The sequence below is a fragment of the Physeter macrocephalus genome, chromosome 12 (genome assembly GCF_002837175.3).
Source record: "Physeter macrocephalus isolate SW-GA chromosome 12, ASM283717v5, whole genome shotgun sequence".
NCBI lineage: Eukaryota > Metazoa > Chordata > Mammalia > Artiodactyla > Physeteridae > Physeter > Physeter macrocephalus.
In genome coordinates, this window is record NC_041225.1 from 34,941,752 (window position 1) to 34,962,979 (window position 21,228).

The window sequence follows — 21,228 nt, forward strand, 5'->3', positions numbered from 1 at the left end:
ACTAGAGAAAGAAGAACAAACAAAACCCAAAGTTAGCAGAAGGAAAGAAATCATAAAGATCAGAGCAGAAATAAATGAAATAGAGACAAAGAAAACAATAGCAAAGATCAATAAAACTAAAAGCTGGTTCTTTGAGAAGATAAACAAAATTGATAAACAATTAGCCAAACTCATCAAGAAAAAGAGGGAGAGGACTCAAATCAATAAAATTAGAAATGAAAAAGGAGACGATACAACAGACACAGCAGAAATACAAAGCATCCTAAGAGATGACTGGAGGCAACCCTTTGCCAATAAAATGGACAACCTGGAAGAAATGGACAAATTCTTAGAAAGGTATAACCTTCGAAGACTGAACCAGGAAGAAATAGAAATATGAACAGACCAATCACAAGCACTGAAATTGAAACTGTGATTAAAAATCTTCCAAAAAACACAAAAGTCCAGGACCAGATGGCTTCACAGGTGAATTCCATCAAACATTTAGAGAAGAGCTAACACCCATCCTTCTCAAATTCTTCCAAAAAATTGCAGAGGAAGGAACACTCCCAAACTCATTCTATGAGGCCACCATCACCCTGACACCAAAATGAGACAAAGATACTACAGAAAGAGAAAATGACAGACCAATATCACTGATGAATATAGATGCAAAAATCCTCAACAAAATAATAGCAAACAGAATCAACAACACATTAAAAGGGTCATACACCATGATCAAATGGGATTTATCGCAGGGATGCAAAGATTCTTCAATATATGCAAATCAATCAATGTGATACACCATATTAACAAACTGAAGAATAAAAACCGTATGATCATCTCAGTAGATGCAGAAAAAGCTTTTGACAAAATTCAACACCAATTTATGATAAAAACTCTCCAGAAAGTGGGCACAGAGGGAACCTACCTCAACATAATAAAGGCCATATATGACAAACCCACAGCAAACATCATCCTCAATGGTGAAAAACTGAAAGCATTTCCTCTAAAATCAGGAACAAGACAAGGATGTCCACTCCTGCCACTCTTATTCAACATAGTTTTGGAAGTTGTAGCCATGGCAATCAGACAAGAAAAAGAAATAAAAGGAATACAAATTAGAAAAGAAGAAGTAAAACTGTCACTGTTTGCAGATGACATGATACTATACATAGAAAATCCTAAAGATGCCAGCAGAAAAGTATTAGAGCTAATCAATGAATCTGGTAAAGTTGCAGGATACAAAATTAACGCACAGAAATCTCTTGCATTCCTATACACTAATGATGAAAAACCTGAAAGAGAAATTAAGGAGACACTCCCATTTACCACTGCAACAACAAGAATAAAATACCTAGGAATAAACCTACCCAGGGAGACAAAAGACCTGTATGCAGAAAACTATAAGACACTGAGAAAAGAAATTAAAGATGATACCAACAAATGGAGAGATATACCATGTTCTTGGATTGGAAGAATCAATATTGTGAAAATGACTATACTACCAAAAGCAATCTACAGATTCAATGCAATTCCTATCAAATTACCAATGGCATTTTTTATGGAACTAGAACAAAAAAATCTTAAAATTTGTGGGGAGACACAAAAGTCTCCGAATAGCTAAAGCAGTCTTGAGGGAAAAAAAAACGGAGCTGTAGGAATCAGACTCCCTGACTTCAGAGTATACTACAAAGCTACAGTAATCGAGGCAATATGGTACTGGCACAAAAACAAATATAGACCAATGGAACAAGGTAGAAAGCCCAGAGATAAGCCCATGCACCTATGGTCAACTAATCTATGACAAAGGAGGCAAAGATATACATGGAGAAAAGACAGCCTCATCAATAAGTGGTGCTTGGAAAACTGGACAGCTACATGTAAAAGAATGAAATTAGAACACTCCCTAACTCCATACACAAAAATAAACCTAAAGTGGATTAAAGACCTAAATGTAAGGCCAGACACTATAAAACTCTTAGAGGAAAACCTAGGAAGAACACTCTTTGACATAAATCACAGCGAGATCTTTTTTGATCCACCTCCTAGAGTAATGGAAATAAAAACAAAAATAAACAAATGGGGGCTTGCCTGGTGGTGCAGTGGTTGAGAGTCCACCTGCCAATGCAGGGGACACGGGTTCATGCCCGGGTCTGGGAGGATCCCACACGCCGCGGAGCGGCTAGGCCCATGAGCTATGGCCACTGAGCCTGCCCATCCGGAGCCTGTGCTCTGCAATGGGCGAGGCCACAAGAGTGAGAGGCCCGCGTACCACCAAAAAAAAGAACAAAAAAAAAAAACAAAAGAAAAAAAACAAATGGGACGTAATGAAACTTCAAAGCTTTTGCCCAGCAAAGGAAACCATAAACAAGATGAAAAGACAACCCTCAGAATGGGAGAAAATATTTGGAAACGAATCAATGGACAAAGGATTAATCTTCAAAATATATAAACAGCTCATGCAGCTCAATATTAAAAAAACAAGCAACCCAATCCAAAAATGGGCAGAAGACCTAAATAGACATTTCTCCAAAGAAGACATACAAATGGCCAAGAAGCACATGAAAACTGCTCAACATCACTAATTATTAGAGAAATGCAAATCAAAACTACAATGAGGTATCGCCTCACACCAGTTAGAATGGGCATCATAAGAAAATCTACAAACAACACATGCTGAAGGGGGTGTGGAGAAAAGGGAACCCTCTTGCACTGTTGGTGGGAATGTAAATTAATAAAGCCACTATGGAGAACAGTATGGAGGTCCCTTAAAATCTAAAAATAGAATTACCATATGACTCAGCAATCCCACTACTGGGCATATACCCAGAGAAAACCATAATTCAGAAAGACACATGCACCCCAATGTTCACTGTAGCACTATTTACAATAGCCAGGCCATGGAAGCAACGTAAATGCACATCGACAGACGAATGGATAAAGTAGATGTGGTACATATATACAACGGAATATTACTCAGCCATAAAAAGAAATGAAATTGAGTCATTTGTAGAGACGTGGATGGATCTAGAGACTGTCACACAGCATGAAGTAAGTCAGAAAGAGAAAAACAAATATCGTATATTAACACATATATGTGGAACCTAGAATAATGGTACAGATGAACCGGTTTGCAGGTCAGAAACTGAGACACAGATGTGGAGAACAAATGTATAGACACCAAGGGCGGAAAGCGGCGGGGGGCAGTGGGGGTGGTGGGATGAACTGGGAGACTGGGATTGACCTGTATACACTGATGTGTATAAAATGGATGACTAATAAGAACCTGCTCTTCAAAAAAATAAATAAAAAAAGAAAATATGAACTGTTTCCATTTTAAAATTAATATTTCTATATCTTTAAAAAATAGTTTGCAGGTTTTTTTAATGTAAATGTACACATATGATTCAGCAATCACTCTTCTGGACATTTCCCCAGAGAAAATGAACACTTATGCCTTCGTAAAAATCAGTATAAGCTTGTTCATAGCAGTTTTATTTGTACTATGCAAAATATGGGGAAAAAAGAAATTTCCCATAAACAAACTGTAGTAGATCCATGACATGAAATATGCATGAAGTCATATGCTGTATACATGTGGTAACTAGAAAAATTAAAAGTATTGATATACCTACAGACTTGAATGGATCAAAAGAAAATCATGCTGAGTAAAAGAAAATTCAATATCATAAGTTTACATATTTTACAATTTCATTCATATAACATTTACATTACATTATTAGGATGACTAAATTATAAAAACTGAAAACAGATTAGCAGTTTCCAGGGGGCTAGGGAAAGTGTGTGGAAGTGGATAAAGAGGTAGAATGAGGAAGATTATTGCAGTGATGGAATAGTTCTATATCATTATTGTGGTGGTAGTTACATGAACCTACACGTAATAAAATGTTAAACTATACCCATATATTTTATCAATGTCAATGTGAATTTCCTGGTTTTGATATAGTATTATAGTAACATAAGATGTAACTGGGTAAAGAGTACACAAAACCTCTCTGTACTACTATTTTGCAACTTCACATAAATCTATAATTATTTCAAAATTACACACACACACGATAGTGTATCAATTTATCTATCAAGTTGTAATGGGTGGTGAGAAATTGATATCAGATAAGAGACAGTCTGAAAAGTTGGTTATTCAAGATAATCAGTATCAAGACATCTGGTAAAACTTTTGCCTGTGATAATTTGGAAAGCAGATAATGAGCCTTCAGGGATGACAGCGCTATAGGAAATCATTTAAAATAATGTGTTAGTGTATATGGTAGGCATAATAATGGTCCCCTCAAAGATGTCTATGTCCTCATTCCTGGCATCTACAAATATATTACTTTACATGGAAAAGCAGAATTAAGGTTACAGGTGGAATTAAGATTACTAATCAGCTGACTTTTAAATAGATAGCTTACATTGAGCTATCCATATACATGCAATGTAATTACGTGAATCCTTAAACGTGGAGTAGGGAGGCAGAAGAGAACCACCAGAACAACCATGTAAGGTGAGAAAAACTCAACTGGATACTCTGCTGGCTTTACAGATGGATGAAATAGTCCTTGAACAAAGGAAAGTGAGTGGCCTCTAGAAGCTGCAAAAGCAAGGAAACAAATTCTCCCTAAGGCGAAGAGCAGGGAATACAGCCCTGCCAGCAACTTGATAGACCCATTTAGACTTCTAACCTACACTTTAAGATAATAAATATGTGCTGTTTTAAGCCACTTAATTTTAGGCATTTTGTCACAGCAGAAACAGAACCTGAATATTGTGTATTTCAATGACTATGTGCTGTGTTTCACAAAGCATTATAAGAAAGAGATGAGCTCAGAAGATAGCTGGCTAGATTTCAAGCATAAGGAAACACACACACACACACACACACACACACACACACACACACACACAGAAAAGTCCATCATTATTTGACTATGAGGAGGAAGTTAGTAATTCCTCTTCACTTCCAAAGTAGTAACAACAATAGCTCCTGAAGCCCATTAAAGGAAGCCTTTGTTAAAGATCAAAGAGTATGGTTTTACCATTGAAGCTCAAGATCCCCAAAGTAGCTGTCATTAAGACTGAGGTGGAAGAGCCAAGCACAGAGGCTGGAGAGAAAAATACTGATTTGAATACAATATCTAGGAAATAAATCTGCATATGATATTGGAACATGGAGCTGATTCATAACAAGTAACTCAGAAGTTTACTATGTTTTTGCAGGAATTATTTTGCCAGGGAACATTAGGCCCAAATTAAACTCTTTGACCATTAGAGAATTAAGATAATCTTGAGTCGTTTGCTTTGAGCAGAAAACAAATTACCAAAGTCGAATGGCCTCCAAGAATCATACATACATGGGCTTTCCTGGTGGCGCAGTTGTTGAGAGTCTGCCTGCCGATGCAGGGGACACGGGTTCGGAGCCCCGGTCTGGGAAGATCCCACATGGCGCGGAGCGGCTGGGCCCGTGAGCCACAACTACTGAGCCTGCGCGTCTGGAGCCTGTGCTCCGCAAGGAGAGGCCACGATAGTTGAGAGGCCCGCGCACCACGATGAAGTGTGGCCCCCGCTCGCCGCAACTGGAGAGAGCCCTCGCACAGAAACGAGGACCCAACACAGCCACAAATAAATAAATAAATAAATAATATATATTTTTTTTAAAAAAAAGAATCATACATACATATCCCAATCCATAATTCATTCACGGCAACAGAGGATAGAGGACAAGGAACAATGATGCAGAAAGTAGTGTCAGGAGTTAGAGAAAAGAGACAAGGGAGTTCTTCCCAGAGAGCAAAATTAGCTGTAATCAGGAAATAGTCTCCCACAGCCATGGGCAAAGAAACCTCAAATTGTCTGTCTCGGAAAATTCCTGCATTGTGAATGCTGTGTGTTTGTCCTAGGTTTGTTCCCCTGTATTGGAAGTGTTTATATGGAAGATGGAGACAGATAACTTGACTTTCTGGTCCAAAGTTGTCAAATCATGAGCTACCATTTACAGTCCTTATGGAAAGTTCAGTGCATTGTCCCAAGAGTGTGATTGGATGGGACACTGGGTAATTTTTATATGTAGGTAAAAAAATACAAAATACATTTTAGGAAAGATTGTGATAGAAGCAAGTCTGTATTGTACAAACCATGCTTCATTTTCCTCCTGGGGATGAATGGATAGATAGATAGATAAATAGGGAGAGAGACTACATTCTCTTGCCTTTCCTACAATTAGGTGGATCATGGCTTTGAGTTCTGATCAACAGATTTGGCTAAATAATGTGCACTCTTTACAGGTCTGACCTTAAAATCTCTCACAAGATCTTTCAATTATTATTGTTATTATCATCATCATCATTATTTGCTATTTTCACTAGCTGAAAGTGAAAGGTGAAGGTGTCTAGACTATGGAAGAACAAAAACATGGATGAGTCTTCTGAAAGATTGCTAGAGCCTCCTACTTATTGAATTGGACTATGGCTTGAGTCAGAAATAAACTTTTATTATGTGAAGCCACTGGGATTTGTAGTTGCTTGTCACATCAGTTAGCAAAGCTTATCTTGATTAATACAGATTCACTTGCACATAATGCATATAAACCCTTGGGGTTATATGAAATAAAGAAGGAGCAGAAAAAATTTAGAAGAGACAGCAAACTGGAATATTCACAGCTGAAATGATGTTAGAGCTAATCTCAGGCACCTCATCTTTTATAACAGAGGGACGGACAGAGACTGTGCAGATCTTTGTAAGCTGAGCACTGCCAGGTCCAGGGGAGACCTTTCATATGAACTACATGTAATAGGCATCTCCTGCAGTTATGCAAAGCATTCGCCCTGGGGGTGGGATTTAGACTAAGATAGGGAACATTATTATGGAGGATAGAATAAAAGTAAACAAAGACAGCAATAAAAACCGTGTTTTTATCATGGTAGACTTCTGCAAACTGAGTGTTCTAGATTTTAAATTTAACGTACAGGAAACCGGTTCTCAATATATCTTTGTATGAGTATGTATGTGTATGTGTAAATTTACATTCTGCTTGGTTAGAGTTTTTTTCTTTAGTCTTACAGAGATAGTTTTTCTCAATGGACTTGTTCCAGTAGAATGCCACCACTCTTTTTATTCATTACTCATGAATTGGAAAGTAAAATAAATTGACAGCAGTTGATCAGTAGGAAAGTGGAAAATGTCTCAGCATATATTCTTTCTTTGTTTTTCACAGGCAAAATTCTGTAAAAGTAATAATTAAAAGATAAGTTGCCTTTTATTCTTTGATCTACAGCGATTAGATGGTCATAACTGTCATGGTTAAGCACACAGCATTTCTTGATGGCTCAGGCTTTCTTCAGTTGTGTGCACCAGATATTCGCATGATATATAGACTTTAACTCCCAAATGTGTCTTTTCATTATAGTTGTGGGTGAGTTCTCACTTTTATTTTTATGGGAATACCCTATGGCATTGACAGGAAATGAAAAATCATCTTGTTGATAACAGGGATTTAGGAAAGAAAGAAAGAGTTCTACTTGTGCAGTAAAGACTGTATGGGTAAAGGGAAATTAACCTTCTTCAAGGACTTGTCTGACGGATGAGGTAAGTGTTCTCATTTACAAAATCAGATGTAGAACGGAGAACTATTAAATACCTCATATAAACTTTAAATGCAAGAAGCATGTACCTAGTACTTAATATGCACCAGGTGATTTTTATACATGGTTTAATTTAATCATCTCTGAAATCCTACCAAATAACTGTCAATAGCTTCATTTATATAGATGAGGACATCGAGGTTCACTAAAACCAAGTGATATGCACAAGATCACTGGACGTGAATGAAAGCTAAAATCCAGCTCACTTTTTCCTCTACACCCTGTTGCCTTCTTAGAGTGAGACATATCCTTACACTTGCTGAAAGCCTGCGTTTTTGGATGGCAAGTTTTCTCTGGCATACATTATCATCATCTCTGAGTAGGAAAAAGAAGAACTGTATTTAAAAGTCTAGATACTCCCAAATGGCATAAGGAGGTTCTGGATATGAGAGAGGAAATGCAGACACTCTGGGGCCTCTGTCCAGCCTGTCCCCACTATGTTAAATGTTTCCTTTAAGGTCATGCTAACTTAAGACCATGAGTGCTGTACAAAGTACTCACTTTTTCTGAAAGTATAACTTTTCACAACAGTCTCAAAATTTGTAGCAGCAGAACTGAAAGTTCCTGCAGCAAAAAGCTGAGTTATTACTAATAATGGAATAGGAATAAATTCTACACAGATTACCAGACTTTTTTAAAGTATGGCTCCAACTGCAGATTATTTCTTGAGATAGTGTTGGAAGTGGTTAAATGTCTTTTATTTGGAACTTGTGATTACCTTCCAGAATAATTTTTTTTAAAGTTTCTTTTGTAACATGAAGTCAGGCTATTTAAAATATGAAAATGCTAATATTCAATGAAACAGTGAAAGAGATCCTTCTATACCTTCTTGTTATTCATGTGACAATGTAAAGAGGAAATACCATGAGGCTGCCACCAAGACAGAAAATCCTTATTCTTTCATTGTTACCTCATAATGAACAGGTAGTTCACTGGGGGAGAAAGGTTTATCTGATGATTATTTCTAGTTAGGGGAAATTTCTGACAATCTATTTTGAAAATAATTGGGAAGTAATAGTTTACTGAATCTAAATCCCAGCAAGTTACTTTGTAGATATTGAAAAATTGATTCTAATATTTATGGGAAAATAAAAAAGACCCAGTACAGCCAACAGAATAGTGGAGGACACAGCTGCAGTTTTGACACCATCCAACTTCATATCATACTGTAAAGCTATAATAACGACAGTGTGATAATGGTGATAAAATACAGATTAGTGGAACTGAATAGAGACCCACAAAAATATTGTCAACTGATCTTTGACAAAGGAGTAAAGACGTATCTTTAAACAAATGGTACTGTGACAACTAGACATCCACATGCAAAAAAAAAAAAAAAGGAATCTACACACTGACTTTATACATTTTACATACATTAACTCCAAATGCATCATACACCCAAATGGAAAACACAAAACCATAAAATTTCTAGAAATTAACGTGAGAAAATTTAGCTGACCTTGAGTTTGGCAATGAGTTATTAAATACAGTAACAAAAGATCCATGAAAAAAAATGGTGAATGTGACTTCATTAAGGTTTAAAACAACTAGTCTGTGAAACACAGTGTTAAGAGAATGAAAAGCAATGCCACAGACAGGGAGAAAATATTTGCAAAACACTATCTGATAAAGGCCTTGTATTCAAAATATAGCAAGAATTCATAAAACTCAAGAATAAGAAGTCAAACAACCCAATTTAAAAAATGGCAAAATATCTGAACAAACATCTTAACACAGAAGATAGCCAAACAGCAAATAAACATATGAAAAAATATACAGCATCATATGTCATTAGAGAAAAAATTTTAAATGAGATACCTCCACACCCCTATTAGAATAGCTAAAATCCAAAACACTGACAAGACCAAATTCTGACAAGAATGTGGTGCAACGTGACCTCTCATCCATTGAAGGTGGCAATGCAAAATGGTACAGCCACTTTAGAAGACACTTTGGCAGTTTCCTATAAGCATCATCTTACCATACGATCCAGTAATTGGACTCCTAGGTATTACCCGATGAGTTGAAAATTTATATTCACACAAAAGCATAAACATGAATGCTTGTAGTAACTTTATTCTTATTTGGCAAAACTTGAAAGCAACAAAGACATCCTTCTACAGGTTCTTGGATAAACAAACTGTGGTACATCCATACAATGGAATAGTATTCAGCACTAAAAATGACTGAGCTACCAAGTCATGAAAAGACATGGAAGAAACTTATTTGTATATTTCTAGGTGAAAGAATCCAGTTTGAAATGATTACATATTATATGATTCCAACTATCTGACATTCTTAAAAAGACAAAACTATAGGGAAAGTAAAAAGTCAGTTGTTGATAGGAATCAGTTGGGGAGAGTATAGGGATAAATAGGTGGAGCACAGGGAATTTTTAAAGCAGTGAAACTATTCTATATGATACTATAATAGTGAATATATAACATTATGTGTTTGGCAAAAGGCATGGAACTGTAAAACATTTTTTTCTCCAAATTGAAAACTTCTCTAAAAATAAAGTCTATTAATAAAATTTATTGAATCTTCTTTTTTTGTCTTTGAGTTAAAATAATATGGTTCATGTATAGCAGTTAACTTGATAGCATCTGATTCATAAGACACATAAATACCTGAATTCTTAATCATATATAGTGAAGCTGAAGGTAACAGACACCCCAATGAATACTTATGTATCCTAACTTTTTATCATTTAGGTTATTTCCTAAAAGTTTCAAACTCCATGTGTCCATATGGATTTTCATTTCATATCAAAGTGTGAATATTTAATTTTTTAAACCAGACCCTTAAGTGTATAGATTGATATCCCTCACCAAATAGTTTGAACTATGATCCTACAGTATCCAATAAGTGGTGAGAATTGACAAAACACCAGAAGCATTCTTTGCTGAAGCATGCATTTCCTTATCAATCTATTTTATTACTACCTATAAGCAGAAGCCATTGTCTTTTGGAGAAGTTCTAAATGTCATCCAAAAATAGACTATTCTTGCAAAGAAAATTTGAATTTCACCACAAAGCTCAAATTAATGTGAAGGACATTCATTTCACTTATTGAAAACCCAAAATTTAAGGAAGGGTTAAGATCAGTTACCCAGGATGAATAAGGCGGCAGAAAAAGGAAGATGAAGAAACCCAACTGCCAGACTTCTAGTCAGGAGGAAGCAACAAAGAAAGTACAAGAGTGAAGGAGGACAGAAAGCTTCAGCAAAGTGTCAAAGAAAAAGGCCAGCTGGATTACAAAACTACAGAAGGTACACCGGAAGAACTGAAGGGAAAAAATAAATATTTGGTGTTGTCAGAGTAGAAGAAAGGAATTAAATAAATCAGAATCTATGCCTATCAACATATAAATTTTTAAATTACTCTTATGAAATCCAAAGAATGATGTCCATTAGAGAGGGTTTTATTTACCCCTGTAGAGGACATATCTATTCAAACCTTTAAAAATGATGAAGGCTTTTAGTGATTCAAAAACAGTACCTGACATATTTTCTAGATTGTGAGCTCTCCGAAGACAAGGGTAGTGCCTGTCTTGCTCTATCTAAACAGAACTGGGAATATACTAAGCTATATTTGCTGAATTAATTCATGAATAAAGTTTTTAAGGCTAATTATTATCTAAGTGGGTTTTAGCATGTTCCCTATTGTAGGCCCTATGTTTATTGGGGAAAAAATGTTCTAAGAAATTGCGAAGTCAACAACATCTGAAGGGCAACATTGGTAGGTAAATTTAAGAAGTTAAACAGATGTTGCCCATAAATTTGACAAATATACAGGCAGATTCTGAATTATCAAAAAATATTTTTGCTGAAGTGAAGAAGTGTACTACTGCTGTTTGGGGAAATTTTTATTTTTATAAACAAAAATTGAGACTCAAAGACCTTCAGTCCTAACAAAATTTAATTTCATTTAATCAGAAATTTATGAAGTCATTCCTTGAATTTGTGGTTTAATTTACATTTTTCTTCACTTTGTTTTCAGCGTAAAAATCTCCCTGTGGTGTTATGTATATAAGATCATCATGCCATATGCCATTAAGTTATTTACTTAACGTTTTTGTCCTTTGGTTTTGAAATTTTTATTGTAGTAAGTTCTTAAATTAAAAGCAGTTTTTATATCTATAAATTTTTATTAGGTAAATGTAATCTGTATTTTGTTATTTTGTGCAGATTGTTTTGAAATATTATATTTGCTTTAAATGATTTATATGTACATAATACCTTGTGGCAATACATTTTGTTATATACTATTAAAAATCTACTTACTATTTACAAATAAAATGTTCTGGCTCTAATTCTTCTGTTCTAAGCCAATACTAATCACCATATGGATAGGCTCTGAGAACAAAGAACATCACAATCATGTCAAAGAAATCTTGGATACTGCTGAAGTTTGAATGTAAAAAGATACCAATTTGGCATGTTAGGAGTCAAAGGGATAATAATGCCTGCAACAGAAAAGCAGCAGGCAGATTTGTCTCCATTTGTCCTAGGAGGGAGGGTTAATTTGGTGAACTCATCACTCCCCAAGGCTTGGTCATCAGACAGGGCCAAACAAGAAGTGGGCTTTCTCAGTTACTGGAAATGTTCAGAGTCTTGGGTATAGCTTGATAGCGACCTAAATAACCAAAATAGAATCTGTGTGCCGATAAGAGTTACATCTACGGATATGGTCTTCCAGAATCAACATATCCAGAAAACCAAATGAAGCATCCTGACTATGAATTTTTGCAGATAGAATTAAAGAGAGACAATTTGAATTAAAAAAATAGTAATAATAAAAGTAGTTTTCAGTGATTGAGCACACACTATGTGTTATTCTCTGAATTTATTATCTTTTCCAATGTTAACAGGAATTCTGTGAGACAGAATTGTATTCCCTTATTGGAGCTGAAAGAATACTGCAATTAATAACCAAATCCATGTACATTATTTTTATTATGCTAAGTGCCTAGCATGTGAGATGCACACAGATATCTATTTATCTATCATCTATCTATATACACTCTTATACAAATCACTAAATGACTTTATTCTTCTCAAGTACCAGTTACCCTGATAAGTTGTTCTACTGCTTTTCATTTTCTTCCTGAGGTTAGGAATACCTGATCTGTAATCCTGCAATTGTCTCTCTTTAGAGTTGTATTTTGCACTTTCAAATGTCTACCTATCCCCTGTTAAAAAGGGAACATTATATGGCTACTTTAAAGGATTAACTTCTCCTCCATCAAGCTGTGTATTAATGATCACCTTTCTCTGATAGGTTCAATATTCAATTTCTCTGTCTCTACTTTTTCTTTCTTTCTAACTACCAAAATGCTCACGTCCTTAAAATCCTACAAAATGAAAACTAAATTAAAACTCAACCCATGGTAATACGAGATACTCTCAAAGCTATGTGTTTTAATATTAAGCTTTTCAAAATATCCACAGATTGTATCCCCTTTCCAGCTTTTCTCTAGTGTATAAACCCTTGAAATCAGTTCACTGGAAGTGCTCTTAATGGGGTAAAAAAGGAAATCATTAAATGTAGAGTCCTTTATGACTTCTTAATTTTGAATTTACAGTAGCATTCAACAACACTTTAATCAAAGCTTTCTTTTCTCTGCTTCCTAAAATATAACTGCAGATTTTTGTTTGTTTTTTAGTTCTTGTCCTTCATTCCTGACTCCTTCTCCAACTTTTCTTCCTTCTGTATTCACATGGAAGAGCTCAATCTCTCTATCCATAGATTGCTTCTGTTTTATTTTTTACCTTTCCATCAGGGAATTCATCTTTTCATCTAACATCAATAATTCCCAAATCTAGATCTCTAGCTTTGGACTTCTATTCTTGCACAAGCAGCGTATTCAAAAATGAACTCATTATCTCTTTCCCGCCCACTTCATTTGTTTCTTTTGATGTCATTATTTGAAACTTAATTAATAGTGTGCTACAATAATTTTTAAATGTTTAAAGTGAAATTACCACTGAAATTGTTTTTCACAGTGTTGAAATTTAAATGAATAATCAGATGAGTATTGTGTGACTCATGAATGTCATCTCTCTAAGCACAAAGAATAGGTAGTCAATGGTGTTTAGAGCTACAACATGAAGCACAACACGAACCTGATAATCTCATGGCACTGAATAAACTGGCAGATGAGGGAGTAAATGTCAAGGGATATATGCTTTGCTGGCTTTGGCATCTCTGGCCTTTGTGCCTTACTATAAAAGAAAATGGGATCAACTTAGTCCAATAATATACCTAAAGCTTTGATGGATATCTTGACTTCATTAATTATGGGTGTAAAGGAGACCAATGCCTGGAATAAAAATCATTTCTAACAACTTAAACAGGAAGTACAGTTAGCTCCGTACTGTACACCTCTGGTGCACTGTGGCACATCCCCTCACATGCATCCACAGCTGTAAGGTACTGTTCTGATGCACTCAGACTCACCCCCTCTTGCCAATGACTCATCCCACATTCACTTAACTCATCTTTCTGCATTCTTTTCCAAGGTCTTCTCCAGTGACAACTGTCTCTCTAAATGCAGGGAGTTTACATCCCAAGGGCAATCTTTAATCAGTACTGCAGTCAGTGGATAAAGACTACAGCCTTTTAGGCAGACAATTCTGAGAAGTATTTCCTGTAACTGTCAGAGGTCTCATGTTGCCTACAGATGAAATATCTGTAATACACATCATATTGGATTTTCCTCCTTTCTTGTCTGTCTCCAGTTATTCCTCAATCACCTCCCCCAAATATTTTCTGCACCCAAGTTCTTTTTTCAGATTGCTTTTGGTGACCCTAAACTAAGATGAGTGAATTTTGATATCACTTTTCTTTCTAGCTCAATAATAAATGTGTAATTTCATTTGTGCAGGAAATTTTTCCAAATTAATCTTGTTCCTTTGTCGTCCAAATTCCAGGAAATTTCTTCTATCTTGTTTTCAGTCTCTAGCATTTGGATGAGGATGTGACTTTTTGTTTCAGTGCCCCTTTTTTCAGTATATTTTGATATTTGTTTACTCACTTCCTTCAACTACAATCTAAGTACCCAAAGCTCTTAACTGAGTCCCCACAATATATTTTAATTACCAACAATATCCTCTGCAAAGTGTTGATTCTTTTTCATTAATTAATCTACGGAACAGGTGAACGGAACTCCATTTTTACACCAATCTCTTCCTCTCTAAATTAGGACACTTTTCAGTACACCTGTGTTCTCTCTTTTCTGGCTGCATCTGTCTCTATCATGATCAACATATCACTGAAGTTGTGGAAATTAAAGGGAATTTCAAAGAGTGTCTGGTGGGAAGACTCACTTCTTTTGCAGTTGGAGCTGAAAGGTACCCTGCCTTGTGTAGCACAATGCCTCTGTGCGTATAAAGTCAATACATATTTTTTGGAAGTTATATCACCTAGTCTCACCCCCAACCCACACTAATGTGTGGTATGCAGGAAATCACTGGGCTGAGAAAAGGAGACCTAAATTATTACACCTAATAAGCCCCGTGATCTTGGGTATGTTTTTAATCTTCTCAGAGTCTCTGTTTTCACAGTTTTTAAATAAAATGGCTCCACCTGATGATTTTGCAGGTGCTTTCCAGCCTGAAAAATGTCTACATACAACAGATGCCTTTTCTACTGTATTATCTTTCCTCTATTATCTAGAAAACTAAGAGGTTTTTGTCTTCCAACAATGATCTAGCCTCCTTTTTAGGGCCAGACACCAGGATAACTTTTGCCAGCAATTCAAAAATTCTTATAGTTGTTCCATAAAGCCACACAGTGTGCCCTCATACACTGCGGTAGCTTTATTGTAAAGGGTGCAGCTCGTAGGTGTCACATTGCCACTGGGTATTCATCCCTCAAACTTGGGTTTGTTTACATAGTTTTCCTCAGCTGTAACACCTATATTTAGTTTCTAGTGTATGTTAATTTAAGTCTCAAAGCCTAATCTGATGTACTATTTCAGCAGTTTGTCAGAATGAATTATCAGTTTCTTTAACACATTGAATTAATTATTCTGTCGCTGAGAAATTTACTTTTACTTGAATGTGTATTTACTGAAACTCTCTTAGGTTTTTCCATTAGAGATCATGCCTTTTAAACAGATGAAAAAGCTAAGGGGTTTAGTCCGAGTTTAATCAGCTGGATTTCAAATCCAAACTCCCGTTCTTACTAACTTTGTGGATTTTTATCTCCCTGAGTTTCTAATTTTTCCTTAAAGGTAACATATTTACTCCAAGTGTTTGAAAATAAAATGATACAGTGTTTATAAGATAGCTAACATAAGACCTAGTACATAATATAGTTTCAACAAAGCTTACTTCTTACAGAAACAATAAATGTAGTCCAATTCACAGGAAGTTAAAAGATAAGTACATTACTTCACACCAGTTACCAGAGATCCAGAAACATGCAGTAGGGTCTCAGGAGCTGTTGCATAATGAGAAAAACAGTCCAGACCTTGGAGTCAGAACTAGGCTCTTTCCTCTGCCTACTGTTTACTTACTAGATCTGTGTCAACTGGTAAGTTGTATAGTTTCTTCAGCTTCATATTTCTCAGTAAAATAAATGCCTACTTTTAGGATTGTTCTGAGGATGAAATCAGATTCAATAACAGACATCGAATGCTAAGCGTGGCACCAGGCAGGGAGATGGTTCTCAACCAACAGTGGCTAATAATACCTTAAAAATCATTAGTCATCTTTGGAGACAGATATATTTTGAAATATGTCTTATTGACAGCCCATAATGTAGAGCACCTGTCAGGTAGCATGTCTAAATTTATAATCAGTGCAATATGGGCACTGTGCAGATATGTCCAATATTGGTCCTGGTCTTAAATTCATGCCTTCCTTGTGAAGGCATTATTTTAAAAGCATGTATATTTGCAGGCTATAATAGAAACTTTCCCATACCTGTGAGGGTTTTTCTAAATTAATCTACAGGTATTGTTTGGAAAGAAATGAGATATCTTTGTTCTACAGAGAACCCTTGTAATATTCCAGTTTCTAACATTACTAAACTAATATCAATTCAACTTGTCAACCTAAATGTTTTTTTCTCTGGGAAGCCTTCCTCTACCTTAGATAAGGTCTTCCTACTTTGGCTCCCCAAAATTGTACTTTATTTTATTAAAATTGCTTTTAAAATTTTCACTAGCATAGTGTCAAATATAAAGTTAAAAACCAATAAATATTTCCAGAGTTCAAAAATTATTTGTGATAATTTATAACTTAGTCTATGGCATGTTCTTTATCAAAGAGATACCATGCTAAAAGCATGTCAAATAATTTGATTTTCCAGAAGGAATTTCATCATTGGGACTCCATGGAAAAGAGATGCTACATCTGTTTGTGCAAAAGCAAACAACCAAAGCATTGAATTAATATCTACTGTGAGGAAATGTTTCAATAAGTGCTTTTATCAGAAAGACAGAGGGGCTTCCCTGGTGGCGCAGTGGTTGCGCGTCCGCCTGCCGATGCAGGGGAACCAGGTTCGCGCCCCGGTCTGGGAGGATCCCACATGCCGCGGAGCGGCTGGGCCCGTGAGCCATGGCTGCCGAGCCTGCGCGTCCGGAGCCTGTGCTCCGCAACGGGAGAGGCCACAACAGAGGGAGGCCCGCATACCACAAAAAAAAAAAAAAAAAAAAAAAAAGAAAGACAGCTATTCTATGTACTCAAGGAATGAATGGTTGTAATAGAATTCAATATTTACACAACCATTTAGAAGTCTAGGGGAGCAAAGGTCATAGAGGCTGGTGTCTAAGTTCCCTTCAGCACCAAGATTGGCAGTTCTCAAGAATTCCTCCAGAAGCTGCTTAGCACCCTGCATGAGCCCTCTGAATATGTATCTGCCTATAAATTACTCAACACAATTGTGACCTCTGTTTCCCTTCTGTGTTGCAAATTTCACATTTGTGCCTCATAATGAGGACCAAAAAGGATTGCCTATATTGTTCCTGTCTTTTCCTTTACAATGCAGGGGAGATCTTAGGAGTTGATGGTGATAGCAAATTAATAATCACAGGCTCTACCGGAACTTTGGCAAAATAGTCTCTAAATCATCATATTTTCTTTATCAGTTAACAGAACCACTGTTTTATACAAATCAAAGGATGAAATTACCTTAGACTCATGTGAACGTGTCCTCTTTAGTAGTGCAACTCAAGAGCTATGCAAGCAAATCTTCTAATTATTCAGATTGCTAGATATAAAGACGGGGGTGGTGATGAACTGTATACAGGACTCTAGCTGCTAAGAAAGAATATGTTCCATATTAAATCACTTAATTGGCATAATGATTTATACATTAATGTGAATCTATCAACAGATGACTAATCACTGAAGTTGTGGGATAATTAAATATCTGTGTGGAATAAATAGCATGCCTAGATAAGTTGGGGATTCACTAATTTTATCTGCTCTAGGATCAGCATTTAGATTAGGAGTAACTGAATACAAATTCTATGAAAATGAATACCTGAAAATATTTTTTATCATCTTTTCCTTTCCTTTCTTCTATTTTCTTTTCCTATGTTTCCTTTCCTTCGTTTAAAATATTATTTTAAAATTGAGGTATAACATACATACAGTGAAGTACACAAATCTTAAACATGTAACTCAAATTTATATATGTATGTATTCATATAAACACTACTCAGACTGAGACACAGAATATTTTTATCACCCCAGGATGATCCCTCATGTCCTATCTCAGTCAATTCATTCTAGGTAACTCCTGCTCTTATTTCTGTTGTCAGAGATTAGTTTTGCCTGTCTTTGAGATACATTGCTAGTGAATTACATAAATATGCTTGTTTGTGTTTGTGTTCTTCCATTCAACATAATGTCTGTGAGGTTCAACAATGTTCTATGTTATCATAGCCTGTTTATCTTTATTGCTGTGTAGTGCTCCATTATGGAAATATACTTCACTATACTTTTTAGACATTCTTTTTTTGTTCTTTATTTAAGTTGTTTCCACATTTTAGCTATTATGAGTAAAGCTGCTATGAACATCCTTGTACGTGCCTTTTAGTTGACATATACATTTCTCTTGGGTATATATCTAGGAATAGAAATGTTGCATTATATGTTGGCTTATGTTTAGCTTTAATAGGTAAAAAAAGCTATTTCCAATAGTTTTTTGAGCCAATTTATGTTTCTATCAGAAAATATGAGCATTCCACTTCTGCTACATCCTCTTCAGCATTTAGAGCGATCGTATGTTTTAGATATAGTCGTTGAATTAACTGCGTATTGTTATAACAGTATAGTTTCTTGTTATTACTATTATCAAGTCTACATACAGTAAACACGTTCACGGTACACTGTTCTATGAGTTTAACATATACATAGATTTTTGTAACCACCATCACAATCAAGATGCAGAGCAGTTTCATCAACAGAAAAAGTACCCCGGTGCCACATCTAACACTTTAAAACCACTGATCCGTACTCCATCCTTACAGTTTTGCTTACTTTAGGACGTCTTATAAAGGATATTATATAGTTTGAAACCATTTGTGGCTGGGTTCTTTCACTCAGCATACATAAAGCCTTTAGATTCATTCATGTTGTTGAGTGGCTACTGAGAGTTAATTCCTCTGTGTTGCTGAGTAGGGGTAGTTCATTTTATGGATGCACCACACATTGTTTATCCACTCACCCACTGATCTATATTTGGGTTGCCTCCAGTGTCTAGTGATTATGAATATAATATAATCAATATCATATAAGAAAATGCCAAACTGTTTTCCAGAGTGGCTGTACCATTTTGCATCACCACCACCAATGCATTAGTTTTAGTTGCTCCAAAACCATACCAATGACGACCCAAAACCTATGGGATACAGCAAAAGCAGTTCTAAGAGGGAAGTTTATAGCAATACAATCCTACCTTAAGAAACGGGAAACATCTCGTATAAACAACCTAACTTTGCACCTAAAGCAACTAGAGAAAGAAGAACAAAAAAACCCCAAATTTAGCAGAAGGAAAGAAATCATAAAGATCAGATCAGAAATAAATGAAAAAGAAATGAAGGAAACAATAGCAAAGATCAATAAAACTAAAAGCTGGTTCTTTGAGAAGATAAATAAAATTGATAAACCATTAGCCAGACTCATCAAGAATAAAAGGGAGAAGACTCAAATCAATAGAATTAGAAATGAAAAAGGAGACGTAACAACTGACACTGCAGAAATACAAAAGATTATGAGAGATTACTACAAACAACTGTATGCCAATAAAATGGACAACCTGGAAGAAATGGACAAATTCTTAGAAATGCACAAGCTGCCGAGACTGAACCAGGAAGAAATAGAAAATATGAACAGACCAATCACAAGCACTGAAATTGAAACTGTGATTAAAAATCTTCCAACAAACAAAAGCCCAGGACCAGACGGCTTCACAGGCGAATTCTATCAAACATTTAGAGAAGAGCTAACACCTATCCTTCTCAAACTCTTCCAAAAGATAGCAGAGGGAGGAACACTCCCAAACTCATTCTATGAGGCCACCATCACCCTGATACCAAAACCAGACAAAGACGTCACAAAGAAAGAAAACTACAGGCCAATATCACTGATGAACATAGATGCAAAAATCCTCAACAAAATACTAGCAAACAGAATCCAACAGCACATTAAAAGGATCATACACCATGATCAAGTGAGGTGTATTCTGGGAATGCAAGGATTCTTCAATATACACAAATCAAACAACGTGATACACCATAGCAACAAACTGAAGGAGAAAAACCATATGATCATCTCAATAGATGCAGAGAAAGCTTTTGACAAAATTCAACACCCATTTATGATAAAAACCCTGCAGAAAGTAGGCATAGAGGGAACTTTCCTCAACATAATAAAGGCCATATATGACAAACCCACAGCCAACAAAGTTCTCAATGGTGAAGAACTGAAACCATTTCCACTAAGATCAGGAACAAGACAAGGTTGCCCACTCTCACCACTCTTATTCAACATAGTTTTGGAAGTTCTAGCCACAGCAATCAGAGAAAAAAAAAAAAAACAAATAAAAGGAATCCAAATAGGAAAAGAAGAAGTAAAGCTGTCACTATTTGCAGATGACATGATATTATACATAGAGAATCCTAAGGATGCTACCAGAAAACCACTAGAGCTAATCAATGAATTTGGTAAAGTAGCAGGATACAAAATTAATGCACAGAAATCTCTGGCATTCTTATACACTAATGATGAAAAATCTGAGAGTGAAATTAAGAAAACACTCCCATTTACCACGGCAACAAAAAGAATAAAATATCTAGGAATAAACCTACCTAAGGAGACAAAAGACTTGTATGCAGAAAACTATAAGACACTGATGAAAGAAATTAAAGATGATACAAATAGGTGGAGAAATATACCATGTTCTTGGATTGGAAGAATCAACATTGTGAAAATGACTCTACTACCCAAAGCAATCTACAGATTCAATGCAATCCCTATCAAACTACCACTAGCATTTTTTACAGAACTAGAAAAAAAAATTTCACAATTTGTATGGAAACACAAAAGACCCCAAATAGCAAAAGCAATCT